Source organism: Macaca nemestrina, chromosome 5 (assembly GCF_043159975.1).
Source record: "Macaca nemestrina isolate mMacNem1 chromosome 5, mMacNem.hap1, whole genome shotgun sequence".
In the NCBI taxonomy this organism is placed as follows: Eukaryota; Metazoa; Chordata; class Mammalia; order Primates; family Cercopithecidae; genus Macaca; species Macaca nemestrina.
The window spans coordinates 147,652,266-147,663,819 of NC_092129.1; the positions used below are offsets into that span (position 1 = coordinate 147,652,266).

Consider the following 11,554-nt stretch of genomic DNA (forward strand, 5'->3'; position numbering starts at 1 on the left):
TATGGTAAGTACTCAATAAATGCTGGTTATTACTATTATTATTATTATTACTGTTTTAGGCACTGTGGGCCTTCCGTCTGAAGGTGGTTACAAGCTGGTTGAAACAGATGCTCTGACTAAATACAAAGGGTATGACAAGGCAGTACAGTCGATTAGGCACCAGGTGAGTGGAAAAGACAATGAAGTTCTGAGGAGCAGGTAGAAGGACAAGATCACTGTGGCAGTAGGCGTCACAGAGGAAGGAAGGCTTAAGCTGGGCTAGAAGGATGCGCAAGGTTTGGCTGGGCCACAGAAAGAACTTGACGAGAAGGGCCTGAACCTCAAGATTCCACAAGAATTAAGCTAGAAGTCAAAGTGTTATGCAAGCCTGAAGTTTCCAAGAATATAAGCCAAATTTCTTCAATGAAGATTTCCAAATCAGAATGTCAGCCTGTCTTGTAGAGGAAGAAATATTGATTTGTCTTAACTTCATCTGACGAAAAATGTTACAAAGTGAGGGCTAACAGAGCACACTCTAAAGAGACCAGAAGAGACATTAGTCTATTAGAACTAGAGCTTCAATTTATAAAATGGAAAGAGGAACATCAGATAGAGATGTTATTGAAATAAAATTACATTGTTTGGTGAAACAAAAAGTGTTCTAGGTCAGGTGTGGTGGCTCACGCCTATAATCCCAGCACTCTGGGAGGCTGAGGCGGGCAGATCTCTTGAAGTCAGGAGTTCGTGACCAGCCTGGTCAACACAGTGAAACCTTGTCTCTATTAAAAATTAGCCAGGCATGGTGGCAGGCACCTGTAGTCCCAGTTACTCCGGAGGATAAGGCAGAACTGCTTGAATCCGGGAGGCAGAGGTTGCAGTGAGTCAAGATCACATCATTGTACTCCAGCCTAGGTAACAGAGGGAGACGCTTATTTAAAAAAAAAAAAAAAAAAAGTATCCTACCCATTCAAGCATTCTTTTTTGTTTTGTTTTGTTTTGTTTTGTTTTGTTTTGTTTGTGTGTGTGTGTGTTTGGTTTTTGAGATGGAGTCTCGCTCTGTCACCCAGGCTGGAGTGCAGTAGCATGATCTTGGTTCACTGCAACCTCTGCCTTCTGCATTCAAGCAATTCTCCTGCCTCAGCCTCCCAAGTAGCTGGGACTACAGGTACCCGCCATCATGCCTGGCTAATTTTTGCATTTTTAATAGAGATGGGGTTTCACCATGTTGGCCAGGCTGATCTTGAACTCCTGACCTCAAATGATCCACCCACCTCAGCCTCCCAAAGTGCTGGAATTATAGGTGTGAGCCACCACACCTGGCCCTACAATTGAATTTCTAAACAAATTTTTACTTGGATATTATTACTTAAAAGATGAATGCACTCAAGAAACATTCAATCAATGAACCAACCATGTGCCCAGCACTATTATAGTTGTTACAAAGGATAAAAAAGAATTTGAACAGAAAGGACTTTTGCTCCCAGCCAAGATGGAGCAATAGTGACTGGATTTCCTCTCCTTCCTGAAATGAAAGAAAGAAGGATGGAGGAAAGGAAGAAGTGAGGGAGGGAGATAAGGAAAGAATGAGGGAGATGAGAGAGGGAAGGAATGGGAAGAAAGAGGGAAGGAAGGGGGAAGAAAGAGGGAAGGAAGAAGGAAGGAAGGAAAGAAGGTAAGTTGGTTTTCAAGACTGTTTCAGGCAAGAAAGGACATTTACTGAGAGATGGAAAAACAAGGGAAGCCCCACAACTCCCCCACAGCTTACTGCTTTATGAAGGCTTCCAGGCTGTGGTAGAGGGAGAGAAAACCAGGCACATCTCAGCCAATTCTGAGCTGAAGAGACAGAGCTAAGAGTCCAAGGATACCAAGGTAGCCAGAGTTTTCAGGACAGAATACTAGACAGGAGAGAGCGACACAGTGGCCTGGAGTTGTGCAGAGGGTCTCCCCCAAGTTTCTGGCATTATTGACCCATAGGGTGAGAAAACTACCCAAAGCTAGGGAGAGAACCTTCTAAGAGGATGAGAGAGCAATGTTACGTGTTCACACAGAGGTGGGAAGAGTGTTTCCACCAGCCAGACTGGAAAACTTCCTAATTCATGAGGCATGGGTAAAATACTCAAAAGGGTATTGCCTTGGTATTGAGGAATAATTACCCCAATACAAAACACTGCTTTGGTCCCACCTAATAACCCTTTTTAATTTTTTTGGAAACAGGGTCTCACTCTGTCATCCAGCCTGGAGTGTAGTGGCACAATCTTGGCTCGCTGCAGCCTCAACCTCCTGGGCTCAAGCAATCATCTCACCTCAGGCTCCCGAGTAGCTAAGACTATAGGCCCATACCACCTTGCCTGGCTGATTTTTATATTTTTTAATAGAGATGGAGTCTCACTATGTTACCCAGGCTAGTCTTGAACCCCTGGGCTCAAGTGATCCTTCCGCCTCGTCCTCCCAAAGTGTTCAAAGTGATGGGATTATAGGCATGATCCACCTTGCCTGGCTCCCACCCAATAACTCTTAAAAGACAGACCAAAAGAATCAAACTGTTGCCAAGTAACCTAATCTAATCCTATAACAATCCTACAACAAAGCTCAAGAATATTGTAGAAATACCAAAATATCCTGTACTCAACAGGTAAAATTCACATTAGGCATCTAATGAAAGAATACCAGGCATGCAAAATATAACCCATAATGAGAAGAAAGATCAATCAATTAAAATTGACCCAGAACTAGCCAGGCGCGGTGACTCACACCTCTCATCCCAGCACTTTGGGAGGCCGAGGTGGGCGGATCACGAAGTCAGGAGATCGAGACCATCCTGGCTAACATGGTAAAACCCTGTCTCTACTAAAATTACGAAAAATTAGCCAGGAATGCTGGCACATGCCTGTAGTCCCAGCTACTAGGGAGGTTGAGGCAAGAGAATTGCTTGAACTCGGGAGGTAGAGGTTGCAGTGAGCTGACATCGCGCCACTATACTCCAGCGGGGGACAGAGTGAGACTGTCTCAAAAAATAATAATAAATAAAAATAAAATAATAAAATTGACCCAAAACTGACAAAGATGTTAGAATTAACAGATGAGTATGTTAAAACAATTATTATGGCTGTATTCCATATGTTGAAAAACATGCATAATATTTCAACGATGCAAAATGAAGTTTTGAGATGAAAACTACAATTAGTAACATGAAAACTACAATGAGTAAGATGAAAATTGCATTGGCTAAGGTTGATAGCAGACTAGATGTAGCAGAGGAAAATTTTATTATTAGAAAGACACAACAATAGAAGCTATTTCAAATTAAACATACAGAGAAAAAAGAAGCTTAAAAAGTTAAAAGAGCACAGTGAGCTACAGGACAACTTCAAGCAGGCTCATATACCTGTAATTGGAGTCCGTGAAAAACAGGGAGTACAGAAAAATTATTTGAAGAAGTAACACTCAAAAAATTTCTATTTTATGAAAACTATAAACCCACAAATTCAAGAAGCTCAATGAGTCCCAGCACAATAAGTCTGAAGAAAATTACACCAGTGCATATATAATCAAATTGTTCAATATATGTAATAAAGAGAAAATCTTAGAAGCAGCCAGAGAAAAAAGACATATTACATATAAAGGTACAAATATAAGGATAGCAGCAGATTTCCCGCTGGAAACAGGGCAAGTGAGAAAACAGTGCAGCAAGATTTAAGTGCTGAAAGAAAAAAAAATCTGTCAATCTGAATCCTATATCAGCAGAAATATCTTCAAAAATGAAGCTATAATAGAGACCTTTTCAGATATGCAAAAGTTGAAAAAATTCATCACTGGCAAAACTGTACTATAAAAAATGTTAGGCTGGGCCCGGTAGCTCATACCTGCAATCCCAACACTTTGGGAGGCTGAAATGGAAGGATCTTTTGAGCCCAGGAGTTCAAGAACAGCTTGGGCCACAAGATTAGACCCCATCACTACAAAAAATAAAAAAATTAGCTGGGTGTGGTGGCACATACCTGTAGTCCCAGCTACTCAGGAGGCTGAGGCAGGAAGATTGCCTGAGCCCAAGAGGTGAAGGCTGCAGTGAGCCGTGATCACGTCACTGCACTCCAGCCTGGGTAACAGAGTGAGCCTGTCTCAAACAAACATACAAGAAATGTTAAAGAAAATCCTTGAAGCAGAAAGAAAATAATACCAGATTGAAACATAGATCTACCCAAAGGAATAAAGGTAAATATATGGGCAAATATGTAAGATTTATAAAATGATAATTGACTGCATCACTTTCAATGATAATTGACTGCTTAAATAAAAAATATGACATATTGTGTGGTTTATAACATATGAATAAGTAAAAAGTATGATAATGAAAGCAGAAAGGTCAGGAGAGGAGAAATGGAAGTATATTAAAATTCTTATATGTAAAGTGGTGAAGGCAGACTGTGATAAGATATACAAGCCATAAACCCTGAAGCAACCATTAAAATAACAAAACAAAGAATTACAGCTACTAACCCAACAAAGAAAATAAAGTGAAATTATTTTTAAAAAATCCAAAAGAAGGGAGAAGAAGAGAAAACAAAGAAACAAAAAAGAAATGGAACAAATATAGAACAAAAAGAAGCTGATAAGCTTAAACTTAACCTGTCAATAATCACATGATAAGTAAATAGTCTATACTGTAGGATTCCACTTATACGAGGTATCTAGAGCAGAAAGTAGAAAGTAGAATGGTGGCTGCCAGGAGGTGGGGAGCAGGGAAATGGGGAGTTGTTGTTTAATGGGCAAAGAGTCTCAATTTTGCAAGATGAAAAAGTTCTAGAGATTGGTTGCAAAACAATGTGAATATACTTAACATTACTGTACTGAATACTTAAAATGGTTAAGATGATAAATTTTATGTTATATATATTTTACCACAATTAAAACAGAATAACCCGCATGTTTCTTTGAGGTGAGAAACAAAAGCAAGTGGTCTAAATGTTCTAATTAATAGGCAGAGATTGTCAGATTGGATTAAAAAGCAAGACATTATATAATGCTTATAAGAAACACAATATAGACACAATATGTTAAAATGTAAAAGGAGGTTGGAAAAAGATATGCCAAGCTAACATTAATCAAAAGATAGAATGGCTATATGAGTATCAGACGAAGATTTTAGATCAAAGAATATTACCAAGTGTAAAGATCATTTCATAATTATAAGTCAATACATCAAAATTCTAAAAGTTTATGCACCTAGTAACAGAGTTTCAAAATACATGAAGCAAAAATGGATAGAGCTGCAAAGACAAATAGAAAAATCATAATTATAATCAGAGATTTCACTACTCCCTCTTAATAACCAATAGATAATTGGGTAGAAAATAAGCAAGTATATAGAGGATTTGCATAACCCCATCAATCAACTTGACCTAGTTGACACTTATAGAACACTCCATCCAACAACAGCAAAATGCACATTCTTTTCACATGCACAAGGAACATTTAACAAAATAGGCCATATTCTGGGCCATAAAACAAGTCTCAAACATTTGAAAGGATTCAAGTCATAATAAAAAAGTTATCTCACCACAATGGAATTAAATTATAAATAGTGAATAATAGAGTCTTAGAAAATCTCCAAATATTTGGAAACTAGATAAGGCACTTCTTAATAACCTATCAGTCAAAAAGGCAGGAGGGATCAGAATGTATTTTGAATGGAATGAAAATGGAAACCCAACATACCCAAATTTGTGGGTGCCACTAAATCAGCACTTAAAAGGTTTCAAGTCAATAACTTCAGCCTCTACCTTAAGAAATGAGAAAAAGAAGAGCAAATGAAACCCTAAGTAAGTGGAGGAAAGGAAATAATGAAGATCAAAACAGAAATTAATGAAACAATACTGAAAAACAATGGAGAAAAATCAATGACACCAGAAGCTAGTTATTTGAAAAGATCATATTGATCAACTTCTAGGCATGGATCAGGAAAAAAGAGAAAAAAAACACAAATTAAGAATATCAGAAATAAGAGAAGTGACTTAATGACAGATTTTACAAGTAATAGGAGGATATTGTAAGGGAATATTATAAACAACTTTGCCCGGCCGGGTGCGGTGGCTCATGCTTGTAATCTCAGCACTTTGAGAGGCCAAGGTGGGTGGATGATTTGAAGTCAGGAGTTTGAGACCAGCCTGGCCAACATGATGAGACCCCGTCTCTACTAAAAATACAAAAATTAGCTGGGCATGGTGGCAGGTGCCTGTAATCCCAGCTACTTGGGAGGCTGAGGCAGGAAAATCACTTGAACCCGGGAGACAGGGGCTGCAGTGAGCCGAGATCGCACCACTGCACTCCAGCCTGGGCGACAGAGCAAGACTCCACCTCAAAAAATATATATAGAAAATTAAAAAAAAAAAAAAAGTTTGCCAATGCCAATTTAAACATGGGGTGGGGAAGGGTGATGAATAGGCAGAGCACAGAGGATTTTTAGGACAGTGAAAACTCTGTAAGACACTATAATGATGGACACACATCATTATACATTTGTCCAAACTCACAGAATGTACACCACCAAGAGAGAATCCTGATGTAAACAATATACTTTGGGTGATTGTGATGTGTCAGTGTTGGTTCATCAACAGCAACAATTTGCACCACACTCATAGGGGATATTGATAATGGGGGAGATCTACACATGTTGGGGCAGGGAGTAGATGAGAAATCTGTATCTTCCTCTCAGTTTTCCTGTAAACCTAAAACTGCTCTTAAAAAAATAAAGTCCTTTTAAATTATTTTAAAAATATATATATTTTTCATAGAGATGAGGTCTTGCAATGTTGCCCAGGCTGGTCTCAAACTACTGGGCTCAAGCGATCCTCCTATCTGAGCCTCCCAAAGTGCTGGGATTACAGGCATGAGCCACCACACCTGGCCTAAAGTCTTTTTTAAAAAGAAAGAAAAAGTGCAAAAGACTTGCACAGACACCACCAAATGAGACATTTGGTTGATAAATAAGTACATGAAGAGATGCTCAACAATTGGTCATCAGGGAAATGCAAGTTAAAACCACAACAAGGAACCATTACTTACTAGAATGACTTTTTTTCAAATTGACAGTCCCAAGCATTGGTAAGGATGTGGAACAACTGAAACTTTCATACACTGCTGGTGGAAATATAAAATGGTACACCCACTTTGGAGAAATGTTTGACAGTTTCTTATAAAATTAAACACAATATAATCCAGTAATCCTACTCCTGGATATTTAACCAAGATAAACTAAGATATATGTCCACAAAAAGATATACTAGAATGTTAACAGTTTTATTCATAATAGTAAAAAACTGGAAACAGCCCAAAGTCCATCAACAGATAAAAGGATAAATAAACTGTGATATATTCATACAATGGACTTCTACTCAGCAATTAAAAGGAACAAGCTACTGATAGATGCCATGGCATGGATAAATCACATAGACACGCTGAGTCATAGAAGTTAGACACAAAAGACTACTGTTATGAACTGATTGTGCCCCTCGCAAAATTCATAAGTTGAAATCCTTTCCTACAACGTGACTGTATTTGGAGATGGGGCCTTTAAAGAGGTAATTAAAGTTAAATGAAGTCAAAGGGCCAATAAGTCAAATCCGATAGGGACCTATTGAATTGGGGCTCTAACCCAATAGGACTAGTGTCCTTATAAAAAGAGGAAGAGACACCAAGGATGTGTGTGTCCTGAGAAAAGGCCATGTGAGGATACAGCCAGAAGACAGCCATCTGCAAGCCAAAGAGAGGCCTCAGGAGAAACCAAACCTGCCGACATCTTCATCTTGGACTTCCAGTCTTTAAAACTGTAAAAAAATAAATTTCCATTGCTTACACCACCCAGTCTGTGGTATTTTTTGGCAGCTCTACCTGCCAAATACAACTACATATTGTACAGTTCTATTTATATGAAGTTTTAGAACAGGTAAAGCGGATCAGTGGTTGCCTGGGCCCTGGGATAAGGAGACAGATATTGACTGCAAATGGGGACAAGGAAACCTTTGGGGATGATGGAAATATTCTGTTTGACTGTGGTGGTGTTTTCACGAATATATGTATTTGTAAAACTCATCAAAAGGTACACTTAAAGTTGGCACATTTATGAAAATTATACTTCAATAAAGTTGATTTAAAAAAAATTCTCTGTGGAATGTGGATATCTGAAATTCAGAAAAAGAAACGAAATATTTGGTAAAAAGCATAGACAAACTATGGAATGGAATGTAAGGGAGTTGTGAAGTCTGCCAGTGCTTCATAACTTTCATTCTGCAATTTTGAACGTTTAGAGAGGTGCATTCCCAGCAAACAAGGCTTTGCATAGTCTCACCCCTACGTCCAAAGTGGGATGCAGATGCAGCTCTATATGCTAAAAGCCCCTGAAATCATAATCATATATTTCCTAAACTTTATTCATCAAAACAGCCAGCATTAAACATTAATCAACTAGTACAAAAATTGTATGTTCTTTAAAAAGAAAAAAAAAGGCTGGGCGCGGTGGCTCACGCTTGTAATCCCAGCACTTTGGGAGGCCGAGGTGGGTGGATCACAAGGTCAGGGGATGGAGACCATCCTGGCTAACACGGTGAAAACCCGTCTCTACTAAAAATACGAAAAATTAGCAGGGCATGGTGGCGGGCGCCTGTGGTCCCAGCTACTTGGGAGGCTGAGGAAGGAGAATGGCGTGAACCTGGGAGGTGGAGCTTGCAGTGAACTGAGATCGCACCACTGCACTCCAGCCTGGGCGACAGAGCAAGACTCCGTCTCAAAAAAAAAAAAAAAAAAAAAAAAAAAAAATTTCTAAATACAAAATCTTGTATCTTTCTTCTTTCTTACCAACCCTCTATTTCTATCATCAACTGACGCTGAAGTTTTATTTAGTTGGATCTTCCTGGGTGTCCTGTTCTCCAACTTGAACCGGGCGTGGCATCAGAGCCCCTCTGGGATGCTTGCGTTACAGTGACCAAAGATCCTCATTATGGCACTAGAGAGTGCCCTAGTTAGGATAACTGTGTTCTAACACTGAGCTCCTGTTTCTTTTCTTACTGTAGAGTAGAAAAGAGAGATGTAGATTAGATTATTTTCAAAGTGTTTTTCAGCCAACTACCCACCCTGCCCCGCTCTGAGCTTATATTAGGTTCATTCATGACTTCACTCATTCATCATTCAGCTATATTATAAGGTATCTCTCGGTGCCCAGCTATGTATAAGGACTGGGGATGCAGCAGTGGAGACGGACAGGGTGCGTGCCCTCATGGTGCTCACATTCCAGCGCGGGTGGGGAGCGGCAAGCATCCCAAAACAAGCTAGCTTCAACAAGAATGTACTGGTTGGATGCTGGGGAATCTCGGGCAGGATGGGCTTCAGTGGGCTCCCTGCCTCTCTCCGCTTAGTGAAGCCGGTAGTCAGGCGGCTTCCCACCGCAGCAGGACAAAGTCCAGAGCAGGAAGGACTCTCACAAACGCCTGACGAAGTACAAGGAAGAGGGACGCTACCGGAAGCCGCTAGCTGACCTCTCCTTATGCCTCGTTGACCTGACTTGTGTCACGTGCTTTTATTTGACCCAATCACTGTAAGGGAGGCGGGACCTGTGGACCAATCAAGCTTCTCCATGGAACTGGGTGTGGTGGGAATCAGCTGGGCGTGCCTCGGGGGACCAAAAATTAGATACTGCTTATTCTAGTTGGCTTAAATTAACTCGAAGGTGCACGTAATTAACTTAAACAGTAGTTCAAGACAGCTGATAACCCTTTAGCAACTTCCAGAAGTACTGACTTCAAATATTGGCTTTAACTGCAAACCAGGGAGTATCTTAACACGAAACAAATCAGGAATGTCAAGAGGTTTCACTCCATGTCTGCTGTGAGAGGCCAGGAAAGACTGCTTTCGGGAGGCAAATCTTGAGCTGTCTTTGGAAGCACACAGCTTGGCTTTGAGTTCCCAGCTGGCTAAGTCCCTTAAGTTCTTGAAAGCTTCAGTTTCCTCTCCTGTTAAATGGGCACTATAATAGCTTTTATGCAGGATTTGTAAGACGACCAAATGAGATACTATACGTGAAGTCTTTTTAGTACAGTGCCTAGCACATAATGAGTGCTCGATATATTTTGGGTGTCATTACTATTTAACTTGTGCAGAGCCATCCCAATTGCCAGAATCGCTAGATAGAAGTGGATAGTTCTCTGTTTCTGACCCACACCTTCATCTTCTCAGAATCTGATTTTAGGTTGCAGTTGATCAAGTATAGGAGTACTTTGTTACAGGTATTTGTCAAGATTCTGTCCACTAGTATTTCTTTTCTCCCATGCTTCTCCACCACTGTAGCTTCAGAAGGTGATAGAAAAGTCAGACTCCCTGGGTTCAAGCCCCTGGCTTACCACTTACTCGTTCTATGGCCTTGGGGGGATATTTAAGTTCTCCTCATCTGTAAAATGGTGTAAAAATAGCATATTTGTCATAGGGTTGTTGTATGGTAGGAACACGTCTATGTGAAGGGCTCCCCAAGGTCCTGGCACATGGTAAGCACTTGATAGGTGTGTCTTGTATTATTACCATTTCATTTATCATCCATGACTCCTGACTCTTCCTGTTGTCAGTCCCAGTCCCTCTTCTTAACTCCAGGTGTTTATTTCCAGATGCCTGCTGAACAATTCCTCAGAAAGACACAGCCATAACTTAATTCTCAATCTATCCTAAAATACACCTAAAAACACCCATCCACTCTCCTCTTTCCCCAAATCTCCTCCTCCTTCTTACAACCATTCTTTCCATTAAGGTCAGCACCTATGGGAAACAAAAGGCTTTGTTCCCTGTTTTAAGAATTCCAGACATTAGAAAGCCTTGCTCCCCCACCCCCTCACCCCCAAATTCTCAGAGTTGCAGGGCACTTCCACTCAACATAAGGGAAATGAGGCCAGAGCTGTGACATGACTTGCCCAGGGTCACTAGCAAGTGGGCAGCAGAAGAAATCCATGCCTCCTGCCTTCGAGGTGACTATCCTTCCACCACCCCATGGTTTGCAGTTTCTCTGAGCCATTGAATCACCATGCCATGGTTGTCCTAAGGGCCCCATCAGCAGGCTCACAGTCCTAGAAGTCGGGGAGGGATGACTGGGGGTGCCCAAGTATTTCTTGAAACAACCAAAAATCAGATTTTTCATAAACTGAATCTCTTGTTTATCCTGAGTTGTGTGAGGGTGGGGGAAGTGGGGGAGGTTAGCTCCTTTGAGAGTTTCCAAGCATTATGAGCAAAGTGAAACCCAAACTGAAGGATATGAGTCATTCTGAGTCTGCCTCTGTCGGCCACAAATGGGTACAAGAGATGTAAATTCTGCAGAGGTTGTGAGTAGCTTAGCCAGTGTTTTTCAATGAGAAATTCCACAGCCTGGAATTTGAGGGTGCCCAAGGGAGCTCTCTATGCCTCTTACTGCAATCCCATCTCTCTTAGCCCTGACAGATCTCAGGTGAGTAACTCTGCAACTGATTGGTGCTAAACGGGGGGGCCACATAGGCTTCAGACACCAAAACAACCATCTAGCTCATCGTGTTCCACTTCCTCAGACTAT

General features: G+C 40.7%; 2 long non-coding RNA genes across 2 annotated transcripts in view; one reads left to right on the top strand and one right to left on the bottom strand.

The window, feature by feature from the left end:
* Positions 1–8,784, top strand: part of LOC139363423 (uncharacterized) — a 94,859-nt gene extending 86,075 nt beyond the window's left edge. Inside the window, exon 3 of the long non-coding RNA XR_011623795.1 lies at positions 60–8,784. This is a non-coding gene — a long non-coding RNA (uncharacterized lncRNA). The remainder of the gene's footprint in view (positions 1–59) is intronic.
* LOC105474496 (uncharacterized) lies at positions 7,669–9,391 on the bottom strand. Its single transcript, XR_982800.3, has 3 exons — positions 9,259–9,391; positions 8,830–9,038; positions 7,669–7,802 (listed from the first exon to the last, which is right to left on the bottom strand). It is a non-coding gene; the product is annotated as an uncharacterized lncRNA (long non-coding RNA).
* Between the last annotated feature and the right edge of the window lie 2,163 nt (positions 9,392–11,554).